A 26705-nucleotide genomic window follows, 5' to 3' on the forward strand; every position below is an offset into this window, starting at 1 on the left:
CTATCTCATAAATAAATTTAACTTGCAACTATGATTAGCATATGATTAGTTATGCAGATTCTTGTCATGTAACTGCATTGTGCAAAATGTCACTGGTTTGAATCCAGAAGCAGCCATGAAAAATTCCCCAAGAAAAGAGAAGCAGCATCATCCAGCTCATTAATAGCGATATCTCGGCCAAGAAAATTGCCAAACTGTAATATGTGTGTGCCATGACAGTTGAAAGAATACGAAATGAAGTCCGTCCATCCATTCCAAAGCCAAGAGGTGGATGTCCAGGTAAAAAATCGGAGTCAACAAATCGTCTCATCACAAGGTCTATCAGTTCTAGCTCCACAAACACAGCAGTGGAGGTGGCTAGTATGCTTTGTAATAGTAAGATCACAGACGTCCATGCAAGCACCGTGTGATGAGCATTACACTTATCTGTACAGTGGCCTCTTAAAAAGATTAAAATAGACATATCGCCGGGACAAGTTGGCATACACCCCTGTATTCTAAGGGAATAAAGTAATGTCATAGCCAGACCCTTAATTCCAATATTTAAGGACTCTATACTGACAGGGAGTGTTCCACAGCATTGATGAATAGCAAATATGATGCCAATATTCAAAAAGGGTCCTAAAACAGAGCCCGGAAACTCTAGACCGGTAAGTTTAGCATCTGTTGTGGGTAAACAGTTTGAAGGTTTTCTAAGAGATGCTATTTTGGAGTACCTCAATGAAAATAAGCAAATAACAAAATATCAGCATGGCTTCATGAGGGATTGGCCATGTCAAACTAATTTAATCAGTTTCTATGAGAAGGTAAGTTCTAGACTTGACAGCGGCGAATCAATGGATGTCGTATATCTGGACTTCTCCAAAGCATTTGATACTGTACCACATAAAAGGTTAGTATATAAAATGAGAATGCTTGGACTGGGAGAAAATGTCTGTATGTGGGTAAGTAACTGGCTCAGTGATAGAAAACAAAGGGTGGTTACAGCAACAAACACTACCCATGCTGTGTTTTAGGCAGGGAATAGCGGAGGGCAAATAACAATTGTCAGGGAGAGTTTATAAGGACAGGGCGATACATGTGCAGTGAATTGTGTGTGTGACAAGCTGTGTGAATTGATACATTAATTGCTACAGTGTATCAAGATGTGTAGAGTGTAGTGGGTATGTGCTAGTATACAAAGCAGTGATAACTGCAGTAGATCTGTACTATCTGCTCTCGCCTCCAGAACAGCTAAGCAGCATTTCCCTTCCAGCTGATTGGCCTAGAGAAATTGCTCAGCCATCACACTGAGACATATATACTTTTAAGCTAAAACTAGATTCTGATCCATATTCTTTTTGGTTAATCTGCTTTCATTTTCTTTTATAGCTGTATTTAGAACTCCCATAGAAATGAATAGAGAATGCTGCACATGCATGGCCACCTTTCCATTCATAGTGCTTTGGGATGGGTGATTTCGGGCACCCCTATTCTAGAAATAGAGTTGTGTGGGTCCCAGAGATAAGACCATGTATTAGATATTTATTAAATATTCTGAGGATATGCCATAAATGTCTAAGATTTGAAAACCTCTTTAAGAAATCTTATCTGTGTGCAGTCATAGAAAAAGGCTTATACTGTATCCCTCCCTTAAATTATCGGTTTGTTTATTTTCTTTAACTTCAACCAGTAAAGTGGACCATACACATGAGATACCTGTAAGCCCAATGCTTGTATCTAAATACCTTAGCCAAGTAAGAGAGCTTGTTGGTGACCCACCTTAATTCCAGCACCCAGGACACATTATGTCCTAGCAGAATTGAACAGCCCCACATTTCTCCTTCAGAAGAAGTGACCTGTGGCATGTGAATAGAAAGTTACATATCAGCTGCTTTGGAGGGGCCACTTGATTAGTTCTCAAGGACACACTATCTGAAACTGAAGGAACTGAAGAACAATTGTGCTGCCATTGTATTGGGTACACATATGTGTAGAACTGTATTGGAGAACACTGGTTGGTGTTGTATGGTCTCTCATCTCTGCCTCGCTTTTTTTATATTGGGAAAGATTTCACAAAACCTGTTCAAAGAAAAAGTGGCTGTAGCTGTTTTCCTGTGGCTGTAAAGGGGTTGTTTTCGCAGATGTTTCTTTCTTTCTTTCTTTCTTTCTTTCTTTCTTCTTCTTGTGGTTTGAACTCACTGTGCTAGTATTTCTTGTTGAACTTCTCTATAATGTGTAACCACTGTGCATACTCCACCAGAATATAGAGTGCAGTAATAAACTCCATCATCTTCAGCCTGTACCTTAATTATTGATAAGACAGCTGATCCACCAGATATTGATCCTGTGAATCGATCTGGTGTTCCTGATGGTTTACTATTGTGGTTGCTGCTTCCATCACTACTAACTATGAGTTTAGGAACACTCTCCATACTCTGATATATCCAGGTTGGGTGATTACCAGGAGCTACAGAGCCTCCACTGTGACTACAAGTGAGCCGAATGCTTTTTCCAGTAGTCACTGACATTGTGTCATCTTGAATCACTGTGAACTGAGCCACAGAATCTGAAAGAAAGTAAAGTATGTTATTGAAACAAAGTACAATGTTCCCTAGGAAATCAGAAGAAAGTAATGTTCATATCTTACAGGAAAAATAAGAAAGAGTGAGAACAAAAAGAACCATCCAAGACATGATGCAGAAGGATAAAGTTTTGATGCCGACTGTCAGAGAAACCTGGCAACAATCTTCAAATGCTACTAAAATATCCATAGGAAAGGGGTGTAACATATTATGCAAATCAGATGCAAAATGAGATATATGAAAATGGTCACTGTAAAAACTGTGAACCTGTGCAGGAAAATTGTGCTCTTCGCCCTGAACTAAAAAGATTTATATTACTATGAGAGAAACAAAGTGATGTACAAGTCTACTGTGAGTCCATCAAGTTCAACCAAGGGAAAGGTGGGGACTAGTGTTGGGCGAGCATGCTTGGCCGAACACTAGTTTGGCTCGAGCATTGCCATGCTCGGCTGTCACGGATGATGTTGCAGATAGCTGGAACTTATGAATAAACGTCCGACTGGCTTGATCCCAAACTAAGGAGCATATGGGTGAGCCCTATAAAACCCTAAGAGCTCTCCCTGACTGCTATGCCCATGCAAGGGTCTCAATGGTAGACGATTGCATGCCCACGTACCTAAGACTGTGTGACACCTGAAAACCCTATAATAGTGAGGGGACACGACCACCGACTCCCTGCACTTAATATGGACGGAGTCAGGGTCACCTAGAATCAAGCCAGCAAAGAAACACAATACATGAAAAGACTTATCTGAGCAAACAGCAGCAGCAGCCTCCAGCAGTGAACACTTCATCCAGGAAGTAGTATAAACAGCAAAGTGAGGCAGTATGGGAGGGAATATAAAGGGAGACGATTAGTCTAAATAGGCACCTAGGAGAAGGAAAGGAGATGACAAAGTGAAACCAAAACAAAGAACGTCATGCAAGAGATAGAGAAGGACGTCTGCCAGACCTTCTCACAGAACTGGCGGTTACAGTACCCCTCCCTCTACGGGTGGACTCTGGACACTCAGAGCCCACCTTCTCAGGATGAGACCTATTGAAAGCCCTAATGAGACGAGTGCCCTTAATGTCCGCCACTGGGACCCACATCCTCTCCTCAGGACCATAACCCTCCCAATGAACGAGGTACTGGAGAGAACCGCAGATAATGCGGGAATCCACAATCCTAGAGACCTGAAATTCAAGATTACCATCAACAACAATTGGAGGAGGAGGCAAAGAGGAGGGTACAGTGGGTTGGACATAAGGTTTTAATAGGGACCTGTGAAAAACATTATGAATCTTCCAAGTCTGAGGAAGATCAAGACGGAAGGCAACGGGATTGATGACAGATAAGATCTTGTAAGGCCCAATAAACTTAGGACCCAACTTCCAGGAGGGAACCTTCATTTTGATATTCTTTGTAGACAACCACACCAGATTACCCACATTCAGGTCTGGACCAGGCACACGTCTCTTATCTGCCACACGCCTATATCTCTCACTCATCCTCTTCAGATTACCCTGAATCTTTTGCCAAATAAATGACAAAGACGAGGAAAATCTCTCCTCATCAGGTAAACCAGAAGACCCTTCTCCAGAGATTTTCCTAAACTGCGGATGAAATCCATATGCACCAAAAAATGGTGACTTATCAGAGGACTCCTGGAGACGGTTATTTAAAACAAACTCAGCAAGGGACAAAAAAGAATACTAATCCTCCTGATTCTCCGCCACAAAATAGCGCAGATATGTCTCCAGATTCTGATTGACGCGTTCGGTCTGACCATTCGACTGCGGGTGAAAAGCAGAAGAGAACGACAACCGAATCCCCAAGTGAGAACAGAAGGCATTCCAGAATCTGGAAACAAATTGCGTGCCCCTATCAGAAACGATGTCTGAAGGAATGCCATGCAATTTAAGAATGTGATCAACAAACGCTTGTGCCAAAGTCTTAGCATTGGGTAACCCAGGAAAGGGAATGAAATGCGCCATTTTGCTAAAACGGTCCACTACCACCAGAATCACAGTCTTCCCCGAGGAAGGAGGCAGGGCCATAATGAAGTCCATGGACAGATGCGTCCAAGGACGGGAAGGAATGGGTAACGGGAGGAGAGAACCCGATGGCCGTGAATGAGGGACCTTGGCACGAACGCAGGTCTCGCAGGCTGCCACAAAACCATCAACCGTCTTGCTAAAAGAGCCGGCCACCAGAATCTCCGAGCAATGAGATCCACTGTGGCTCTACTCCCCAGGTGCCCAGCAAGGACAGTATCGTGGTGCTCCTTAAAAACCTTGTGTCGTAAAGCGAGAGGCACAAACAACCTTCCAGGAGGACAAAGATCAGGAGCCTCTAACTGGGCTGCCTGAACCTCTGCCTCCAAATCAGGATAAAGAGCAGAGACGACCACCCCTTCAGCCAAAATGGGACCCGGGTCTTCAAAGTTCCCCCCTTCCGGAAAACAACGTGACAGGGCATCCGCCTTCACATTTTTAACCTCAGGGCGGAACGTGACAACAAAATTAAACCTAGAAAAGAACAAAGACCATCTGGCCTGTCTCAGGTTCAGACGCTTGGCCGATTCCAAGTAGGCCAGATTCTTATGGTCGGTAAACACGGTAATAGGGTGTCTGGCTCCCTCTAACAGATAGCGCCATTCCTCAAACGCTAATTTGATGGCCAACAACTCCCTATCTCCCACATCATAATTTCTCTCTGCAGAGGAGAGTTTCCTTGAGAAAAAGGCACACGGTCGCCATTTGGCAGGAGAGGGACCCTGAGATAAGACCGCACCCACACCCACCTCAGAAGCGTCCACCTCAACAATAAAAGGTAGAGAGACATCAGGTTGTACCAAAATAGGAGCGGAAGCAAAACTCTCTTTGATACTAGAAAAGGTTTTAAGCGCATCTACCGACCACGAGGAAAAATCTACCCCCTTTTTAGTCATATCAGTGAGTGGCTTAACAACAGAGGAATAATTCAAAATGAACTTTCTGTAATAATTGGCAAAACGCAAAAACCGCATCAGCACCTTCTGATTCTCAGGAAGCTCCCAATCAAGCACAGCGCGGACCTTCTCAGTGTCAATGCGAAAACCAGAAGCGGAGAGAAGAAAACCAAGAAATTGAATCTCCGGAACCGCAAACACACATTTTTCCAGTTTAGCATACAATTTATTCTCCCGCAGAATCAGCAAGACCTGACGAGTCTTGAAATCAGGAGAAAAAATAAAAATGTCATCTAGAAACACCAGAACAAATTTCTCCATTAAATGATAAAAAATGCTGTTCAAAAAATGTTGGAAGACGGCCGGAGCATTCATCAAACCAAAGGGCATAACCAAATTCTCGAAATGACCCTCAGGGGTATTGAAGGCCGTCTTCCATTCGTCCCCTTCCCTGACCCTGACTAGGTTGTATGACCCTCTTTAGCCCCAACAATCTGGTTAAACAGGTCCGGGATCAGAGGAAGCGGATATGGGTCACGAATTGTGATACGGTTCAGCTTCCTGAAATCCAGACAAGGTCTTAAAGAACCAACTTTTTTCTTAACAAAAAAAAACCCAGCGGCAACAGGTGACTTCGAGGGTCGGATGTGTCCCTTTCTCAGGCTCTCAGAGATATAAGTACGCATAGCGACTCTTTCAGGTTGGGAGAGATTGCATAAACGTGATTTTGGCAGCTTGGTGCCTGGGATGAGATTAATAGGGCAGTCGTACTCCCGGTGAGGGGGCAACTCCTGGACACCACTCTCAGAAAACACATCCAAAAATTCAGAGAGAAAAGATGGTACAGTCTTGGTAGAAACCTCTGTAAGAGACGCCGTGAGGCAATTCTCTCTGGATAACTTACTCCAACCATTTATTTGCCTTGCTTGCCAATCAATGGTGGGGTTTAGGGATGAGCGAACCCGAACTGTATAGTTCGGGTTCGTACCGAATTTTGGGGTGTCCATGACACGGACCCGAACCCGAACATTTTCGTAAAAGTCTGGGTTCGGGTTCGGTGTTCGTGGCTTGCTTGCCGCTTTTTGAAAGGCTGCAAAGCAGCCAATCAACAAGCGTCATACTACTTGCCCCAAGAGGCCATCACAGCCATGCCTACTATTGGCATGGCTGTGATTGGCCAGTGCAGCATGTGACCCAGCCTCTATTTAAGCTGGAGTCACATAGCGCCGCACGTCACTCTGCTCTGATCAGTGTAGGGAGAGGTTGCAGCTGCTGTTAGGGCGAGATTAGGCAGTGATTAACTCAGCAAAAACACTTAATTCAGTGATCGATCTATAGCTGTGGATCATTGAACTGCTGCTATTTAATTGCTCACTGTTTTTAGGCTGCCCAGAGCGTTTTTATGTCACTTTTTTCTTGGGTGATCGGCGGCCATTTTGTGTCTTGTGGTACGCCAGCACAAGCTGCCACCAAGTCCATTTAACCATCAATAGTGTGGTTATTTTTTTGCTATATCCTACATCAAGGGGCTTGGCTGTGCTTGCTATTTTATTGAGGGGTGAAATACAATTGCCAAAATAGCAGTACCCTAAATCTGGTGTTTCAGCTGTGGCTAGCCAATTGTAATACTGTCTGCTGTCTGGCAAAGGATATATTTTTGTTCTGGGTTGAAATACAATTCCCAAGTTAGCAATTCCCTAAATCAGTGGCTTCTGCTATATCAGGCCAAGTTTAAATCGATCCATAAAAGGGTATATTAGATTTAAGGTGCGGATAGTGTCACCCTCAATAACTTCACACGCTACTGTGCATTTCGAAGTTTAATTCTGTCCGTAAACGTATACCTGTCACCCAGAGCCTAAATAATAGGCCTAAAATTTATATTCAGCTAAATCTGTGGTTATTGCTGTGGCTGGTCAATTCATTTAGTGTCCGCCAAAGCACAGTTTTTGTTCTGGGTTGAAATACAATTCCCAACTTAGCAATTCCCTAAATCAGTGGTTTCTGCTGTATCAGGCCAAGTTTAAATCGATCCATAAAAGGGTATATTAGATTGAAGGTGCGGATAGTGTCACCCTCAATAACTTCACACGCTACCGTGCATTTCCAAGTTTAATTCTGTCCGTAAACGTATACCTGTCACCCAGCGCCTAAATAATAGGCCTAAAATTTATATTCAGCTAAATCAGTGTTTATTGCTGAGGCTGGTCAATTCATTTAGTGTCCGCCAAAGCACAGTTTTTGTTCTGGGTTGAAATACAATTCCCAACTTAGCAATTCCCTAAATCAGTGGTTTCTGCTGTATCAGGCCTACTTTAAATCTATCCATAAAAGGGGATATTAGATTGAAAGTGCGGATAGGGTCATTCTCAATAACTTCACACGCTACCGTGCATTTCCAAGTCTAATTCTGTCCGTAAACGTATACCTGTCATCCAGCACCTAAATAATAGGCCTAAAATTTATATTCAGCTAAATCTGTGATTATTACTGAGGCTGGTCAATTAATTTAGTGTCCGCCAAAGCACAGTTTTTGTTCTGGGTTGAAATTCAATTCCCAACTTAGCAATTCCCTAAATCAGTGGTTTCTGCTGTATCAGGCCAAGTTTAAATCGATCCATAAAAGGGTATATTAGATTTAAGGTGCGGATAGTGTCATCCTCAATAACTTCACACGCTACTGTGCATTTCCAAGTTTAATTCTGTCCGTAAACGTATACCTGTCACCCAGCGCCTAAATAATAGGCCTAAAATTTATATTCAGCTAAATCTGTGTTTATTGCTGAGGCTGGTCAATTCATTTAGTGTCCGCCAAAGCACAGTTTTTGTTCTGGGTTGAAATACAATTCCCAACTTAGCAATTCCCTAAATCAGTGGTTTCTGCTGTATCAGGCCAACTTTAAATCTATCCATAAAAGGGTATATTAGATTGAAGGTGCGGAGAGGGTCATCCTCAATAACTTCACACGCTACCGTGCATTTCCAAGTCTAATTCTGTCCGTAAACGTATACCTGTCATCCAGCGCCTAAATATTAGGCCTACAATTTATATTCAGCTAAATCTGTTGTTACTGCTGTGGCTGGTCAATTTATTTAGTGTCTGCCAAAGCACAGTTTTTGTTCTGGGTTGAAATACAATTCCCAACTTAGCAATTCCCTAAATCAGTGGTTTCTGCTGTATCAGACCAAGTTTAAATCTATCAATAAAAGGGTATATTAGATTGAAGGTGCGGATAGGGTCATCCTCAATAACTTCACAAGCTACCGTGCATTTCCAAGTCAGGGAAACTGTCTGAGCCTCAAGTTATGCAGCAGTCTCTTCTGCTGCTGCCGCCTCGGCCTCTTCCTCCGCCTCTGGAGGAACGTTGGCACCTGCCGCCCAGCAAACAGAGGATGTACCACCAACACCACCACCTCCGTCACCAAGCATCTCAACCATGTCACACGGCAGCGTTCAGCTCTCCATCTCACAAACATTTGAGAGAAAGCGTAAATTCCCACCTAGCCACCCTCGATCCCTGGCCCTGAATGCCAGCATTTCTAAACTACTGACCTATGAAATGCTGTCATTCAGGCTGGTGGACACAGACAGCTTCAAACAGCTCATGTCGCTTGCTGTCCCACAGTATGTTGTTCCCAGCCACCACTACTTCTCGAAGAGAGCCGTGCCTTCCCTGCACAACCAAGTGTCCGATAAAATCAAGTGTGCACTGCGCAACGCCATCTGTGGCAAGGTCCACCTAACCACAGATACGTGGACCAGTAAGCACGGCCAGGGACGCTATATCTCCCTAACTGCACACTGGATAAATGTAGTGGCGGCTGGGCCCCAGACGGAGAGCTGTTTGGCGCACGTCCTTCCGCCGCCAAGGATCGCAGGGCAACATTCTTTGCCTACTGTTGCCTCCTCCTCCTACTCGGCTTCCTCCTCCTCTTCTTCCACCTGCTCATCCAGTCAGCCACACACCTTCACCACCAACTTCAGCACAGCCCGGGGTAAATGTCAGCAGGCCATTCTGAAACTCATATGTTTGGGGGACAGGCCCCACACCGCACAGGAGTTGTGGCGGGGTATAGAACAACAGACTGACGAGTGGTTGCTGCCGGTGAGCCTCAAGCCCGGCCTGGTGGTGTGCGATAATGGGCGAAGTCTCGTTGCAGCTCTGGGACTAGCCGGTTTGACGCACATCCCTTGCCTGGCGCATGTGCTGAATTTGGTGGTGCAGAAGTTCATTCACATCTACCCTGACATGTCAGAGCTGCTGCATAAAGTGCGGGCCGTCTGTGCGCGCTTCCGGCGTTCACATCCTGCCGCTGCTCGCCTGTCTGCGCTACAGCGTAACTTCGGCCTTCCCGCTCACCGCCTCATATGCGACGTGCCCACCAGGTGGAACTCCACCTTGCACATGCTGGACAGACTGTGCGAGCAGCAGGCCATAGTGGAGTTTCAGCTGCAGCACGCACGGGTCAGTCGCACTGCGGAACAGCACCACTTCACCACCAATGACTGGGCCTCCATGCGAGACCTGTGTGCCCTGTTGCGCTGTTTCGAGTACTCCACCAACATGGCCAGTGGCGATGACGCCGTTATCAGCGTTACAATACCACTTCTATGTCTCCTTGAGAAAACACTTAGGGCGATGATGGAAGAGGAGGTGGCCCAGGAGGAGGAGGAGGAGGAAGAGGGGTCATTTTTAGCACTTTCCGGCCAGTCTCTTCGAAGTGACTCAGAGGGAGTTTTTTTGTAACAGCAGAGGCCAGGTACAAATGTGGCCAGCCAGGGCCCACTACTGGAGGACGAGGAGGATGAGGATGAGGTGGAGGAGGATGAGGATGAGGATGTTCACAGCGGGGTGGCACCCAACGCAGCTCGGGCCCATCACTGGTGCATGGCTGGGGGGAAACGCAGGACGATGACGATACGCCTCCCACAGAGGACAGCTTGTCCTTACCTCTGGGCAGCCTGGCACACATGAGCGACTACATGCTGCAGTGCCTGCTCAACGACAGCAGAGTTGCCCACATTTTAACGTGTGCTGACTACTAGGTTGCCACCCTACAGGATCCCCGGTACAAAGACAATGTGCCCACCTTACTTCCTGCACTGGAGCGTGATAGGAAGATGCGCAAGTACAAGCGCACGTTGGTAGACGCGCTACTGAGAGCATTCCCAAATGTCACAGGGGAACAAGTGGAAGCCCAAAGCGAAGGCAGAGGAGGAGCAAGAGGTCGCCAACGCAGCTGTGTCACGGCCAGCTCCTCTGAGGGCAGGGTTAGCATGGCAGAGATGTGGAAAAGTTTTGTCACCACGCCACAGCTAACTGCACCACCACCTGATACGGAACGTGTTAGCAGGAGGCAACATTTCACTAACATGGTGGAACAGTACGTGTGCACACCCCTCCACGTACTGACTGATGGTTCGGCCCCATTCAACTTCTGGGTCTCCAAATTGTCCACGTGGCCAGAGCTAGTCTTTTATGCCTTGGAGGTGCTGGCCTGCCCGGCGGCCAGCGTTTTGTCTGAACGTGTATTCAGCACGGCAGGGGGCGTCATTACAGACAAACGCAGCTGCCTGTCTACAGCCAATGTGGACAAGCTGACGTTCATAAAAATTAACCAAGCATGGATCCCACAGGACCTGTCCATCCCTTGTGCAGATTAGACATTTATAACTACCTCCCCTTAACCATATATTATTGTACTCCAGGGCACTTCCTCATTCAATCCTTTTTTTATTTTCATTTTACCATTATATTGCGGGGCAACCCAAAGTTGAATGAACCTCTCCTCTGTCTGGGTGCCGGGGCCTAAAAATATCTGACAGTGGCCTGTTCCAGTGTTGGGTGACATGAAGCATGATTCTCTGCTATGACATGAAGCCTGATTCTCTGCTATGGGACCTCTCTCCTCTGTCTGGGTGCCGGGGCCTAAATATCTGACAATGGCCTGTTCCAGTGGTGGGTGACGTGAAGCCTGATTCTCTGCTATGACATGAAGCCTGATTCTCTGCTATGGGACCTCTCTCCTCTGTCTGGGTGCCGGGGCCTAAATATCTGACAATGGCCTGTTCCAGTGGTGGGTGACGTGAAGCCTGATTCTCTGCTATGCCATGAAGCCTGATTCTCTGCTATGGGACCTCTCTCCTCTGTCTGGGTGCCGGGGCCTAAATATCTGACAATGGCCTGTTCCAGTGGTGGGTGACGTGAAGCCTGATTCTCTGCTATGACATGAAGCCTGATTCTCTGCTATGACTTGAAGCCTGATTCTCTGCTATGACATGAAGCCTGATTCTCTGCTATGGGACCTCTCTCCTCTGTCTGGGTGCCGGGGCCTAAAAATATCTGACAATGGCCTGTTCCAGTGGTGGGTGACATGAAGCCTGATTCTCTGCTATGGGACCTCTCTCCTCTGTCTGGGTGCCGGGGCCTAAATATCTGACAATGGCCTGTTCCAGTGGTGGGTGACGTGAAGCCTGATTCTCTGCTATGACATGAAGCCTGATTCTCTGCTATGACTTGAAGCCTGATTCTCTACTATGACATGAAGCCTGATTCTCTGCTATGGGACCTCTCTCCTCTGTCTGGGTGCCCGGGCCTAAAAATATCTGACAGTGGCCTGTTCCAGTGGTGGGTGACGTGAAGCCTGATTCTCTACTATGCCATGAAGCCTGATTCTCTGGTATGGGACCTCTCTCCTCTGTCTGGGTGCCGGGGCCTAAATATCTGACAATGGCCTGTTCCAGTGGTGGGTGAAGTGAAGCCTGATTCTATGCTATGACATGAAGCCTGATTCTATGCTATGACATGAAGCCTGATTCTCTGCTATGACTTGAAGCCTGATTCTCTGCTATGGGACCTCTCTCCTCTGTCTGGGTGCCGGGGCCTAAATATCTGACAATGGCCTGTTCCAGTGGTGGGTGACGTGAAGCCTGATTCTCTGCTATGACATGAAGCCTGATTCTCTGCTATGACTTGAAGCCTGATTCTCTGCTATGACATGAAGCCTGATTCTCTGCTATGGGACCTCTCTCCTCTGTCTGGGTGCCGGGGACTAAATATCTGACAATGGCCTGTTCCAGTGGTGGGTGATGTGAAGCCTGATTCTCTGCTATGACATGAAGCCTGATTCTCTGACATGAGACCTCTCTCCAATTGATATTGGTTAATTTTAATTTATTTTATTTTTATTTTTATTCATTTCCCTATCCACATTTGTTTGCAGGGGATTTACCTACATTTTGCTGCCTTTTGCAGCCCTCTAGCCCTTTCCTGGGCTATTTTACAGCCTTTTTAGTGCCGAAAGGTTCGGGTCCCCATTGACTTCAATAGGGTTCGGGTTCGGGGCGAAGTTCGGGTCGAGTTCGGATCCCGAACCCAAACATTTCCGGGAAGTTCGGCCGAACTTCTCGAACCCGAACATCCAGGTGTTCGCTCAACTCTACCCAGCACCACAGTCAATGAATACTTCAACAAAAAAATTTCTTGAGTCTAGCGCTACCATAGCTGGAAGGAGAAAACGAGTATTACAGGGAGCTTGCATACCTGCTTGCTCCACCACTTCATTCACACTACCAAGAGTCAGGGATGTTTTTTTATTTTTCTTTAAGTAAACCTCTGTGATTACTTCTCATCAACATGCGGTTTAACAAAAGGACAAGCAAAAATAAAATGACCACTTTTTCCACAGTAATAACATAGTTTAGGCAACCTCCTAAAGTTCCTACTACCAGAATGGAAAGATACCTGACCCAGCTGCATGGGTTCCTCCCCTACCCCAGAGTTACATGTCATATCACCCTGGGGAGCAGGTGAGACGAAACCACTCACCGAAGGGATCCCTTGCGCGGAGGGAACCTTACACCTCTCTCTAATACGTCTATCTAACCGTACTGCCAAAGACATAGCATTCTCCAATGTATCCTGGTACTCATGTAAAGCAAGGGCATCTTTCAATCTCTCAGATAGCCCCTGACAAAACTGACTACGTAACGCGAGATTATTCCACTCTGACTCGGTAGCCCATCTCCTAAACTCAACGCAGTAAGCCTCTGCAGTATGTTCACCTTGTAATAAATTACGCAATTTAGATTCCGCCATCGAGACCCGATCTGGGTCATCATAAATTAATCCCAAGACTTTAAAAAATTCTTCCACCGACCGGAGGGTTAGAGAACCGGACGGCAGAGAAAAAGCCCAGGATTGCGCGTCCCCTTTAGACAGAGAATTGATTATCCCTACCCTCTGACTCTCATCAGCAGATGAAGATGGACGCAGCCGAAAATACAACTTGCATGACTCTTTAAAGCGGATAAAGTCATCCACACCCCCTGCAAATCTATCAGGGAGAGCGACTTTAGGCTCCCCATAAATTTGACTTCCTCCTATTGCACCTGATGCCAGAGCATTCTTACATCGTGCGACAGAATTACGCAGATCCGCAACCTCTAGGGATAATCCCTGCATGCGATCATCAATTGACTCCATCTCAAAACCGCTGAGCAATGGCAGTCAAAGTATTGGCGGGTTATAATGTCGCGGCGGACAGGAAACCAGATAAACAGAAAATAAACAAACAAGTGTCTAGGCGAGAAGCTAGGGATCAAGGTCACCTCCTGACAAATCCCTACCAGCTCTCCCTATACTTCTATGCCCACGTTCAGACCCTGAAGGTGGGAATAACGTGTCCTCGTGCCTGGGCTGAAAATTCCCTAAAATCCCAAAGATGGTGAAAGGGGGATAGAGGCAGCCTGCTCCCTCAGAACCTGGAGGGGGCAGGCGTCTCTCTAACAGCCTAGACAGCCAACCACAAGAAAACAAAAACCAACTTATCTTTTCTGAGCAGGAACAGCTAATCCTTCCTTCCTTTCACAGAGCCAGACAGAAGCTATAACCCGCACAGGACACTGGGAGTGGGTGTAATTTAAACTCAAACCAACGACCCCACCCAGTGCACCTGAAGGGAGGCGGATATAGCTCAACTCCAAAACAAAAACAAAAGGCTACACACGTGCTGCTAACCTGGCAGACCTCCGCACATAGCCTGAGCAGGGCATGACACTATGGCAAGGAGGAGGGGAGGAATCAGGAGGAGGACAGGGGCCTGTGTTTATCTCTGTATTAAGTGCAGTGTGTATTTCAATCAGAAAGGGGGTGGAGCCATGCAGCCTAGTCAGGCTCCTTAACCTCACGGGCCCCATAGCAACGGCATGGTCTGCCTATATTGACGGTACGCCCGTGGTGAGGGGAGCACATAGCTGGGCATAGCTACTGTGAGGGGGGCACATATCTGGCATTGCTACTGTGAAGGGGGCACTCATCTGAGCATAACTGCTGTGAAGGGGCATCTATGCTCATAACTGCTATGAAGGAGAACACCTGGGCATAGCTACTGTGAAAAGGGCACAGTGTGGGCACTATTGTGTGCTGGCACAAAGAGGGAATAAGGGGACTGGGTGTGTACTTATACTTTGGGTGGAGTTAGAGGGGTGGCCTGTTATAAAAAAATATATATACATATTGTAAACATATTGACTCATATAAACAAGATGGAGGTCATTTACCATACGGAAATACACCTAAATTAGGCGTATTTCAGGCGCAGATGGAGGTGCAATGGTTAGTTGCTCTGCTATCTGTGACTTCGCCCCTTTCACTCCAGGGTTAAAATTGTGGGTGGGTTAAGGGGACGAGCCGACAGACCTGTCTCATTCATATTTTTCTCCACCTGTTTTAGGCGTAGAAAAAGGTCTAAATGTAGGACAGCTAGGAAGCTGTTTTACATTTAGAACTAGCGCTGGATGCAGCAAAGTTATGGAGAGGCCGGTGCCACAGGGCCATTATTAGCCAGCATCTAAAACGGCGGTCTTAATAAATGTGCTCCAATGTTTTTTATTTACACCTATATGTTTATGTCCGTATGTGTGGTTTGGGGGGGGAAGACCAAGTACATTTTTTTACACAGGGGCCGTCTACTCTCTGTGTCCGCCCCTGGGCTACACTATGATCTATCACGCAACTAATGATCGAAGTGTAGCAGTGCTGCCATAGAAGTAATTGGGATTGCAGCAAGACTAGCAGGTTGCTGCAACCACAACCCCAGAACTGCAGAAATAATCCAACCCTGCTGGTTATTTTATTTTCATACTTGTTATATGACTGAGTGGGTGAGGGGTTGTTTGGTGAGCGTGGGAGATCTTTACTAACTGCAGGATGGGAGGAAGGGGTGCGGGGAAGTAGCTGGGGAAGGTTGGCATTTATCCCTGTATGAATTGTCAAATTAACATGAGCTCAAGGTGTTTGTGGGTAACATAAACATGAAGTGAACTTTACTAAAACCTGCTTTTATATTATATGAGCAGAAGGACCGGGCTTCACACGGGTATATTTCATCTATTTTATTTAATGTTTCTGTGTGTCGTTAAAAGATATCGACAGTACCCCCCATAACAGTGACCTCTACAGCAACCCGCCCCTTTAACAGCGAACTCCACAGTCCCCCACCCCTTAACACTGACCCCCCCACAGTGCCCCACCACTCTAAATGGGACCTCCACAGCAGCCCATCTCCTTAACTTTGACCTTCACAGCAGCCTGCCCCTTTAACAGTGAGTTTTACAGCACCCCACTCCCTTGACAGTGACCTCCTCAGGGGCTCACCCCCTTAACAGTGACCTCCACAGTACCCCGCTCCCTTAAAGGTAACCTGTCATCACTTTCTAAGCCTATTTATCCACTCATTTTTCAAAAAAATACTTTTTAATACATCAGTTCAGAGAAAAACCCCAAATAAATGTTCCCGCCATATATGTAGATGAACCTTAGATGAGTCCTGTCTCCTCCATGCTTCAGAGATAAGTCCATCGTTCTCTGACTCTCGGAGTGCAGCCACACCCACTGTGAAGGAGCCCAGCACCGCCCCGCATCCTCTGAATCTCCTCCTTGCTCCCTGACGACACAAAGCTAGAGCGCCATAATCTCGTGATGCGCGAGCTAGCGCATGCGCAGTGTCGGCATAGTGTTTCTTCCCTGTGCTGGCATCAGCCTCAGGGAACGAACTGCGCATGCGCTAGCTCGCGCATCGCGAGATTACGGTGCTCTAGCTTTGTGACGTTGGGGAGCAAGGAGGAGATTCGGAGGATGCGGGGCGGTTCTGGGCTCTTTCACAGTGGGCGTGGCTGGGCTCCTGAAACGTTAGTAACCGCTCCTTGGGCTTCTTACTTGCCTCATTTACATATATGTAAAATAGTTTTTTCGACACAATAAAAGCACAGAGAGCGATAGGGAATGGATATTGCTGATTGGCGATCTAGCAGCCCATGTCCTCAGCTGTATACTCAAAATCCAGGTGACAGGTTCCCTTTAACAGTGACCTCACAGTACTCTGCTGCCTTAACAGTGACCTCCACAGCAGTTGCCCCTTTAATAGTGGCCCCTGTCCCCTTAACAGTGAACTCCACAGTATCCGCCCCTTTAATAGTGACCTCCACAGCAGCCTGCCCCCTTAACAGTAACATCCACAGTAAACGCCTCTTTAACAGTGACCTCCACAGTGCCCACCCCTTTAACAGCAACCTCCACAGCGCCCTGCCCCTTTAATGCTAGGTCTACACGACAACATATGTCCTGCAACATTTTGTCTCAACAATTTTTATAATGATAGTCTATGGTGCTGCACTGCGACATGCGACATGCTGCGACTGCGACACGACAGATGGATTTTTCTGCGACTGTCGTGTCACAGTCGCAGCATGTCACATGTCGCAGTGCAACACCATAGACTATCATTATAAAAATTGTTACGTGACATTGGTGCGACATCAATGTCGCGTGACACATGTAGCAGTGTAGTTGTGCCCTATGTGTCGTGCGACTTATTGTCGAGCGACACATGTCGTCATGTAGCCCTAGCCTAAAGCTGACCTACAACAGTGAAGAAAAATGGCTGGGTTGCTATGGAAACCTGGTGTAAAACTGTGTGGAGACTAAGGACCTGCAAGCTTCTATTGGCTGATAAGGTCATGTGACCGTTTGTGTGTCAGTTGGGATATGAAGAGAAAGACTTGCAGAGTTGTATTGGCTAATGCAGATAATTTTTTGGGAATATCTCAGGAACGGTACGTCCTAGAGAGCTGTGACCCCCACAAAATTTCTTTCCAGGTAGCAAGAGATGTCCAAGTTTCGTTGAAATCGATGGTTGCATTTTTGAGTGATCGCGGAAGATACATACACATATATACGTCCTTCTTAGGCTACTTTCACACTAGCGTTGTTTTAATCCGGCGTTCAATTCCGACACCGGAACTGCCCGCCGGAGCCGGAAAAACGTGTGAAAACGGATTACATTTAAATCCTGATCAGGATTTTGCTCACAATGAAAAAATGCATTGGAAAAAACGGATCCGCCATTTATGGACTTTAACTTTTTTTTCACATTTTTCGGGTTTAACATGCAAAAGCTGGATCCGGTTTGACGGAACACACAGCGCCAGATCCGGCGTTAATGCAAGTCAATGGGAAAAAGGCCGGATCCGGCGTTCAGTCAAAGTGTTCAGGATTTTTGGCCGGAGGTAAAAATACAGCATGCTACGGTTTTCTGAAAAGCCTGATCAGTCAAAAAGACTGAACTGAAGACATCCTGATGCATCCTGAACGGATTGCTCTGCATTCAGAATGCATGGGGATAAAACTGATCAGTTCTTTTCCGGATTTGAGCCCCTAGGACGGAACTCAGCGCCGGAAAAGAAAAACGCTAGTGTGAAAGTACCCTTCTATATATAGATTAAAATATTATAGTAAATGCTCTGCTGCCTCTAGTGTGTCATATAGGACGTGCTTGAGGTATTTGTACCTGTTTATGCTCAGCGTGCAGTACTGTGTATATATTACTACCAGCATAGAGAAGACAGTAATAATCTCCTTCATCCTCTGACTGAACTTTGCTGATGGACAGAATGGCTGATCCCCCAGATATGGATCCACTGAATCGATCTGATATTCCTGAGGGCCTGTTATTATGGTTGCTGCCATCGCTGTAAACTAGTAGTTTAGGGGGACTTCCAGGTGTCTGGTAGTACCAAGATGGGTAGTTACCCCCAGCTACAGAACCCCCACTTCGACTACAGGTGATACGGGCACTCTCCCCAGGAGACACTGACATTGACGCATCCTGAGTCACAGTAAACTGAGCCGATGTATCTGAAAAGAGAAAGAAATGAATGTTACACCAGAGAAGAGACTGTTCTTCTGTAATCTGTCTGTGCTGAGAGGTGGATCTTACAGGCACTATAGAAAATTACAGAGAGGAGGAGGACGGAGCAGGACATGGTGCAGGAGGTATTCTCTGTGCAGACAGTTACACCGTGACTGCCTTCTTCTTTTATGGGTCCAGAAAGAAAGAAGACAGGAACCAAGTATGCAAATAATATCATATACACTGATAGGAATGGCTTCATCTGGACAAATTATTATAATATATCTATTAGTACATGTGTCACATCAGGGGCGGACACAGACAGACAGCAGAGGTCCCCTGTGCAAAGAATGTGCCTGGGCCCCCCACCCACACCCCAAACCACACATACAGAAATAAACATAGGCCATAGGCAAAGATTAATACATAGTGATGTGTGGCAGCAGAAGGCACACCAAATTGTCAGCTCCTCCCGACCTGCAGGGGGGGGGGATGATCAGGGGCATCAAAGATGGTGGAGACCCCTCAGATACTGTGGTCCGTATTAATGCCCCCACATAGTAATCATTGCCCCTTTGTGCAACACAGTAGTAATTGCCCCTCACAGTAATTATGCCAGATTATGTGCCCCTCACAGTAATTGCAGCGTCCCACTCAGGACACGTGGGAACTGCAAAATAGCTTTAAAACTGCAGTATCATATTGCATGTTATTTTGTACTACAACACCTGTTGTATACCTGTTCATAGGCTGGTCTGGTTTAATTTAGACATCCCACCACTAAATGGGGATAGCACTTAGGTCATAGAAATACCTAGGTCAGGCCTAGTGGGTCAGATTAGACAGGTCAGTGGTTGTTGATTAGTAGTCAGTCTGCTGAGTTTGAGACAGTGCAGATCTAGCACTTCTGCTCAAGTAAAAGTCTAGTCCAGAAAGGGACAAAAGAAAGAAAAGATTGAAATCCAAAGGATAAAAGCCACTACCCAGGCATAAAAGACCTTTGGGTATCCAGGTGAAGGATACTTTAGCCACAGGCAACCTCACCAAATAGCTCTGGTTTACTAGGGACCTGAAGCAAAGTTACCTACCAGAACTACTTCTACAGAACCTTCAAGCTAAGCTAAACCCAGCCAAACCTATTAACAGTGGATCAACAGGATTCCTTTAAACTGCAAAATACTGTATTCTCTATCTGATGTATATGCTGCAACTGGAACCAACATCAGTAAAAGTTGTGAGTTGTATCCTACCACTGTCTACTTCATTCTTACCACTGGTTGTACCACCATTAACGGTACTGGCGTCACGACAAATACCATCAAGGGACTCAGCCGCAACAAGCACCCTAAGCACCCCTGACACAAAGGGCACCTCAACCTTCATCTTGGCTGATGCTTCCCTACCACAGAGCGTGCCCCGGAGGATTTCGTGCTGTCCACCTCAACACTGTGCTGCCAGCCCAGGGAGGCTTTCTGCTAACCGTGAGTAAACTGATGAACTGTGTTGTTATTTGGCCCCTCATCGGTCCACCGTGCACCTCACGTGTTGCACCTGCGGTTCTGTCTGGCTGCATAATTATGCCCAGATATGTGCCAACTTCATAGTAGTTATGCCAGATATGTGCTCCCTCACAGTAGTTAAACCCAGATCATGTGCCCAGTCACAGTAATTGTGACAGATTATGTGCCCCCTCACAGTAGTTATGCCATATTATGTTTCCCCAAACAGTAGCTATGGACAGATATGTGCCCCATCACAGTAATTATGCCAGATTATGTTCCCTCCTCGCAGTAGTTATGCCCAGATTTGTGGCCCCTTACATTAATTATGCCAGATTATGTTCCCCCCTCACAGTAGTTATGCCTACATATGTGCCCCTTCACAGTAATTATGACAGATATGTGCCCCCTCACAGTAGTTATGACAGATATGTGTCCCCTCACAGTAGTTATGACAGATATGTGTCCCCTCACAGTAGTTATGATAGATATGTGCCCCCTCACAGTAGTTATGACAGATATGTGCCCCTTCACAGTAGTTATGCCAGACATGTGCCCCTTGTTGGGGATGCAACAGCATGTACCATATACAGTATTGTGTATTAATATCACTTGACCAGTAGATGGCAATTTATGTTAAGGTTACCAGTTGTGTATATCTGTAAAACTCGTTGGTTTTCTCTCTATCTCTCTCTCTCTTTATTCCAAGATGGCTGCTGTTACAGTTTGCTGAAATGTCTTGTATGTTTGGAACTTAATCCACACAAGTAAACCAAGTTCTGCCTCATCACAAGTTACTAGTGTCTTATCTAACCCACAACCAATAGGTTATGGGCCCAGCTCTAGACACTAGAAAAAGGAAAACTACAAGCAAGTGCTGCATCTACGATCCTACCAAATCCAGTGTGAAGAAACAAGAGCTGCATCCAATTCACTGAAAGATGGCAAGATATAAAGTTTACAATAGCAAAGCTCAACAATAGTGTTGAGCGCGAATATTCGAATATCAATTTTTTTTATAGAATATCGGCACTTCGCTAATTCGCGAATATTTCGAATATAGTGCTATAAATTCGATATTTCGAATATTCATTTTTTTATTTTTTATTGTTACATTTTTTTCTTTCCCACTTCTCAAAAGTAGTTCTTACCTGTCCTTAGGATTCCTGGCTTCCTGGCTGCTCCAGTCAGTGCCCGTTGCCGCTTCTGCCGACTTCCGTGCTCATGGAATGTCCCCATCACCATGGGAACGTTTCCATACTAGAATGTACTGTCGGATTTGAGAATTACATTGAAATCGCAATTCGATTAATTCAAGTTCTAATAATCGAATTGCGATTTCAACTTAGCACTGCTATATTCCATATTAGGCTAGAATTAACGAATATGGAATATAGCAGCGCTAAGTTGTAATCGCAATGCGATTAATATAACTTGAATTAATCGCATTGCGATTTCAACTTGGACCTGGTTTACTATGGTTGGCTTGGTAGAATTAGCGAATATGACGAATGTATTCGTCATATTCTTCAAAACGAAGATAACGAAGTATTCTCCATCTTCGTTTTAGCTCCATATTCGTCAACTTCGTTAATTCTAGAAATCAAATAGGAAGGTTGACTATAGAGACAGCTGTGTTTAATTCGCTATGCGATTATATTACTTTGCTTTTTTTTAAAATAAATAGAATAATTATAATACTTGATAATTATTATAATTATTCTATTTATTTAAAAAAAAAAGCAAAGTAATATAATCGCATAGCGAATTAAACACAGCTGTCTCTATAGTCAACTTTCCTATTTGATTGCTAGAATTAGCGAAGTTGACGGATATGGAGCTAAAACGAAGATGGAGAATACTTCGTTATCTTCGTTTTGACGAATATGACGAATACATTCGTCATATTCGCTAATTCTAGATATCAAGCCAATAGGAAAGTAGCCTTAAGTTACAATCGCAATACGCGATTATTTAAATCGCATATTAATCGCGATAACTAGAAAAATGACGAATATTCGATTTCAACGAATATGAAACGAATATTCTAGCGAATATTCGCGAATTTCGTCGAAATCGAATATGGCACCTCTCGCCCATCACTACTCAACAATACCAACTACCAGCTATGGAAGTTTAGGCTTGAAATGTTGTTATCCAAAGATGACTTGTGGCAGGTACTAGATACACACAGACCCAATGACAACAACGACAGGAAAAACAGGCAAGCAAAAGCAGTCATAAGCCTGTTAGTGGAGGATGATCAACTCCAGGGCCGTTTCTAGGGAATTTTACCAACAGGGCGAACATTAAAAAAGCGCCCCACCACCACCTTAACCCCTTAAGGACCGGGCTCATTTTCACCTTAAGGACCAGGCCATTTTTTGCAAATCTGACCAGTGTCACTTTATGTGGTGATAACTTTAAAACGCTTTGACTTATCCAGGCCTATCTAAGATTGTTTTTTCTTCACATATTGTACTTCATGACACTGGTAAAATAGAGTAAGAAAAATAATTTTTATTTATAAAAAAAATACCAAATTTACCAAAAATATTGAAAAATTAGCAAATTCCCAAGTTTCAATTTCTCTACTTCTATAATACATAGTAATACCTCCAAAAATAGTTTTTAGTTTACATTCCCCATATGTCTACTTTATGTTTGGATCATTTTTGGAATGAGATTTTATTTTTTGGGGATGTTAAAAGGCTTAGAAGTTTAGAAGCAAATCTTGAAATTTTTCAGAAATATTCAAAAACCCACTTTTTAAGGACCAGTTCAGGTCTGAAGTCACTTTGTGAGGCTTACATAATAGAAACCACCCAAAAATGAACCCATTTTAGAAACTACACCCCTCAAGGTATTTAAAACTGATTTTACAAACTTTGTTAACCCTTTAGGTGTTCCACAAGAATTCATGGAAAATAGAGATAACATTTCAAAATTTCACTTTTTTGGCAGATTTTATATTTTAATATTTTTTTTCCAGTTACAAAGCAAGGGTTAACAGCCAAACAAAACTCAATATTTATGGCCCTGATTATGTAGTTTACAGAAACACCCCATATGTGGTCAAAAAACTGCTGTACGGGCACACAACAGGGCACAGAAGAAAAGAAATGCCATACGGTTTTTGGAAGGCAGATTTTGCTGGACTGGTTTTTTGACACCATGTCCCATTTGAAGCCCCCTGATGCACCCCTAGAGTAGAAACTCCAAAAAAGTGACCCCATTTTAGAAACTACAAGGTATACAAAACTGATTTTACAAACTTTTTTAACCCTTTAGGTGTTCCGCAAGAATTAATGAAAAATAGAGATAAAATTTCAAAATTTCACTTTTTTGGCAGATTTTCCATTTTAATAATTTTTTTTCCAGTTACAAAGCAAGGGTTAACAGCCAAACAAAACTCTATATTTATGGCTCTGATTCTGTAGTTTACAGAAAAACCCCATATGTGGTCGTAAACTGCTGTACGGGCACACGGCAGCGCACAGAAGAAAAGGAATGCCATACGGTTTTTGGAAGGCAGATTTTGCTGGACTGGTTTTTTGACACCATGTCCCATTTGAAGCACCCCTGATGCACCCCTAGAGTAGAAACTCTAAAAAAGTGACCCCATTTTAGAAACTACGGGATAGGGTGGCAGTTTTGTTGGTACTATTTTAGGGTACATATGATTTTTGGTTGCTCTATATTACACTTTTTGTGAGGCAAGGTAACAATAAATAGCTGTTTTGGCACAGTTTTTATATTTTGTTATTTAAAACATTCATCTGACTGGTTATATCATGTGGTATTTTTATAGAGCAGGTTGTCACGGACGCGACAATACCAAATATGACTACTTTTTTGGGTTGTTTGTTTCAGTTTTACATAACAAAGCATTTTCTTTTTTAAATGATTCTTTAGTGTCTCCACTTTCTGAAAGCCATAGTTTTATTTATTTTTTGGGCGACTGTTTTTGTGTAGGGGCTCATTTTTTTTAGGAATAAGATGACGGTTTAATTGGCACTATTTTGGGGTGAATATGACTTTTTGATCGCTTGCTATTGCACTTTTTTTTTTTACGGTGTTCACCTGAGGGGTTAGGTCATGTGATATTTTTATAGAGCAGGTTGTTATGGACGTGGCGATACCTAATATGTATACTTTTTTTTTTATTTACTTAAGTTTTACACAATAACAGCTTTTTTAAAACAAAAAAAATGATGTTTTAGTGTCTCCATATTCTGAACCATAGTTTTTTTATTTTTTGGGCGATTGTCTTATGTAGGGGCTCATTTTTTGCTGGATGAGGTGACGATTAGATTGGTACTATTTTGGTGGGCATACGCCTTTTTAATCGCTTGCTGTTGTACTTTTAGTGATGTAAGGTGACAAAAAAATGGTTTATTTAGCACAGTTTTATTTTTTATCTTTTACAGTGTTTATCTGAGGGGTTAGGTCATGTGATATGTTTATAGAGCCGGTCGATATGGACGCGGCGATACCTAATATGTCAACTTTTTTCCTATTTTTTAAAGTAAGAGACGGTATTTTCAGGTGTCAGCGGCAGCTAATGCTGACTGACACTTTGCTATTGTAGTATGGCTGTATAGCTGATCAGGGACGGTTCTTACTGGGAGTAATCGAAAGTGCTGGGTGGGTGACTACTCCACCCATTCTAGGTTGGGTCTTGACTGGCCTATATCAAACCCAGCCAGCAGTGTCAGGTGTGTGTGGATTACTCCTCTCTGACAGTGGAGCTCTGTCAGTCTCTGTGTTGGGACCTAGGAGTTTGGGCCTGGATTAAGTCTGCTACCTTGTTGGTGCGAAGGCAGCTGGATTCTGTTTTGTCCAAGGACTTCTTCTTGGCTGCATGGTTCGAACAAACACCAGAATCACAAGGTGACTGTTTTTCTTGAAACTAACTTTTTGTTTTGTCTTTTACTTAGGCTACATGCACACGACCGGTCAACCATAGACAGTAAGTTCCTAGCAAGGTGGCAGGAGCCCAATGAGGTACTCGAGAAAGTGGGAGAGGTAAACTACAAGGTACACCAGCCAGGGCAGCGAAAGACGTAGCAGGTGTACCATGTGAATTTACTAAAACCATGGAAAGACAGCCAGCGGCCAGGTTTTGTAGGAGAAAGGGTTCAGGCTCCTCGGTCTGATGCAAGAGAGGCGGCTGCCACAGTAAAAATTGCTGACAGCCTCTCCTCTAAACAGGCTCAGGAAGCCAGTGAGTTAATTAGTCGGAACACGAATGTGTTCTCGGACCTCCCTGGACTCACTTCCATAATCCAGCATGACATTGTCACTGAGCTTCAGGTAAAAGTCTGGTTAAAACCATACCGGGTACCCGAAGCTCAACGACAAACCATTGCGGAGGAAGTCCAGCTAATGCTGCAACTAGAAGTCATTGAGGAGTCCAAAAGTGAATGGGCCAGTCTGATAGTCTTAATACCGAAGCCGGACGGGACTTTACAGTTCTGTAACTATTTTCACAAACTAAACGAAATCTCCAAGTTCGATGCGTATCCCATGCCCCAGGTAGATGAGCTTATCGAGAGGTTATGACAAGCCCGATATTTTTCTGTTTTGGACCTCACCAAGGGCTACTGGCAGGTGCCCTTAACGGATGTTGCCAAAGAGGAAACTGCCTTTGTCACCCCTGAGGGGCTATATCAGTACAAGTTGTTACCCTTCGGTTTACATGGCGCCCCGCCACCTTACAAAGGCTGATGGATATTGTACTTCGCCCACATCGTCGGTACACTTCAGCATATCTGGACGATATCGTCATCCACAGTACCGACTGGGAAAGTCACCTACCCAAAGTACAGGCTGTAGTGGACTCCCTTAGGAAGCCTGGGCTAATCGCTAACCCCAAAAAATGCGCAACAGGGTTAGAGGCGACTAAGTATCTGGGGTATGTTATTGGGCACGGAGTTATCAAACCTCAAGTAAACAAAATAGAGGCAATTCGGAATTGGCCCCGACCTGTCACCATTAGGCAAGTAAAGTCGTTCCAGGGAATGGTGGGCTATTATATGAGGTTTGTTCCCAATTTTGCCACTTTTGCTCCATTGACAGGGCTCTTGAAGGGATGGAAGTCCATGATGGTCCGCTGGAATGACCAGGCGGAAGAGGCTTTTTCCGCGTTGAAGTCGTTTCTGTGCGGGTCACCGGTTTTGGTGACGCCCGACTTCAAGAGGGAGTTTGTGGTACAAACCGATGCCGCTGAAGTAGGCCTCGGAGCTGTACTCTCTCACAAAATCAATGGGGAGGAACATCCCATTGTTTTCCTGAGCTGCAAACTCACCCCAGTCGAGACTAGATACAGTATAGTGGAGAGAGAGTGCCTGGCCATAAAATGGGTACTCGAGTCTCTCTGCTATTATCTGTTGGGGAGAAAGTTCCGTCTGGTGACCGACCACTCCCCTCTCAAGAGAGGAATGCTCGGGTCACCAGATGGTTCTTGTCATTATAGAACTTCAAGTTCTCAGTGGAACACTGTCTGGCAAGTGATC

General features: G+C 44.9%; 1 long non-coding RNA gene across 1 annotated transcript; it reads right to left on the reverse strand.

Annotated features, from left to right (window-relative positions):
* Positions 1-2866: 2866 nt before the first annotated feature.
* LOC120988724 lies at positions 2867-18897 on the reverse strand. The gene is made up of 4 exons (XR_005776170.1): positions 18776-18897; positions 18385-18693; positions 9461-9464; positions 2867-2881 (listed from the first exon to the last, which is right to left on the reverse strand). It is a non-coding gene; the product is annotated as an uncharacterized LOC120988724 (long non-coding RNA).
* Positions 18898-26705: the final 7808 nt, after the last annotated feature.

This window comes from Bufo bufo, chromosome 2, assembly GCF_905171765.1.
Source record: "Bufo bufo chromosome 2, aBufBuf1.1, whole genome shotgun sequence".
Classification (NCBI taxonomy): Eukaryota; Metazoa; Chordata; class Amphibia; order Anura; family Bufonidae; genus Bufo; species Bufo bufo.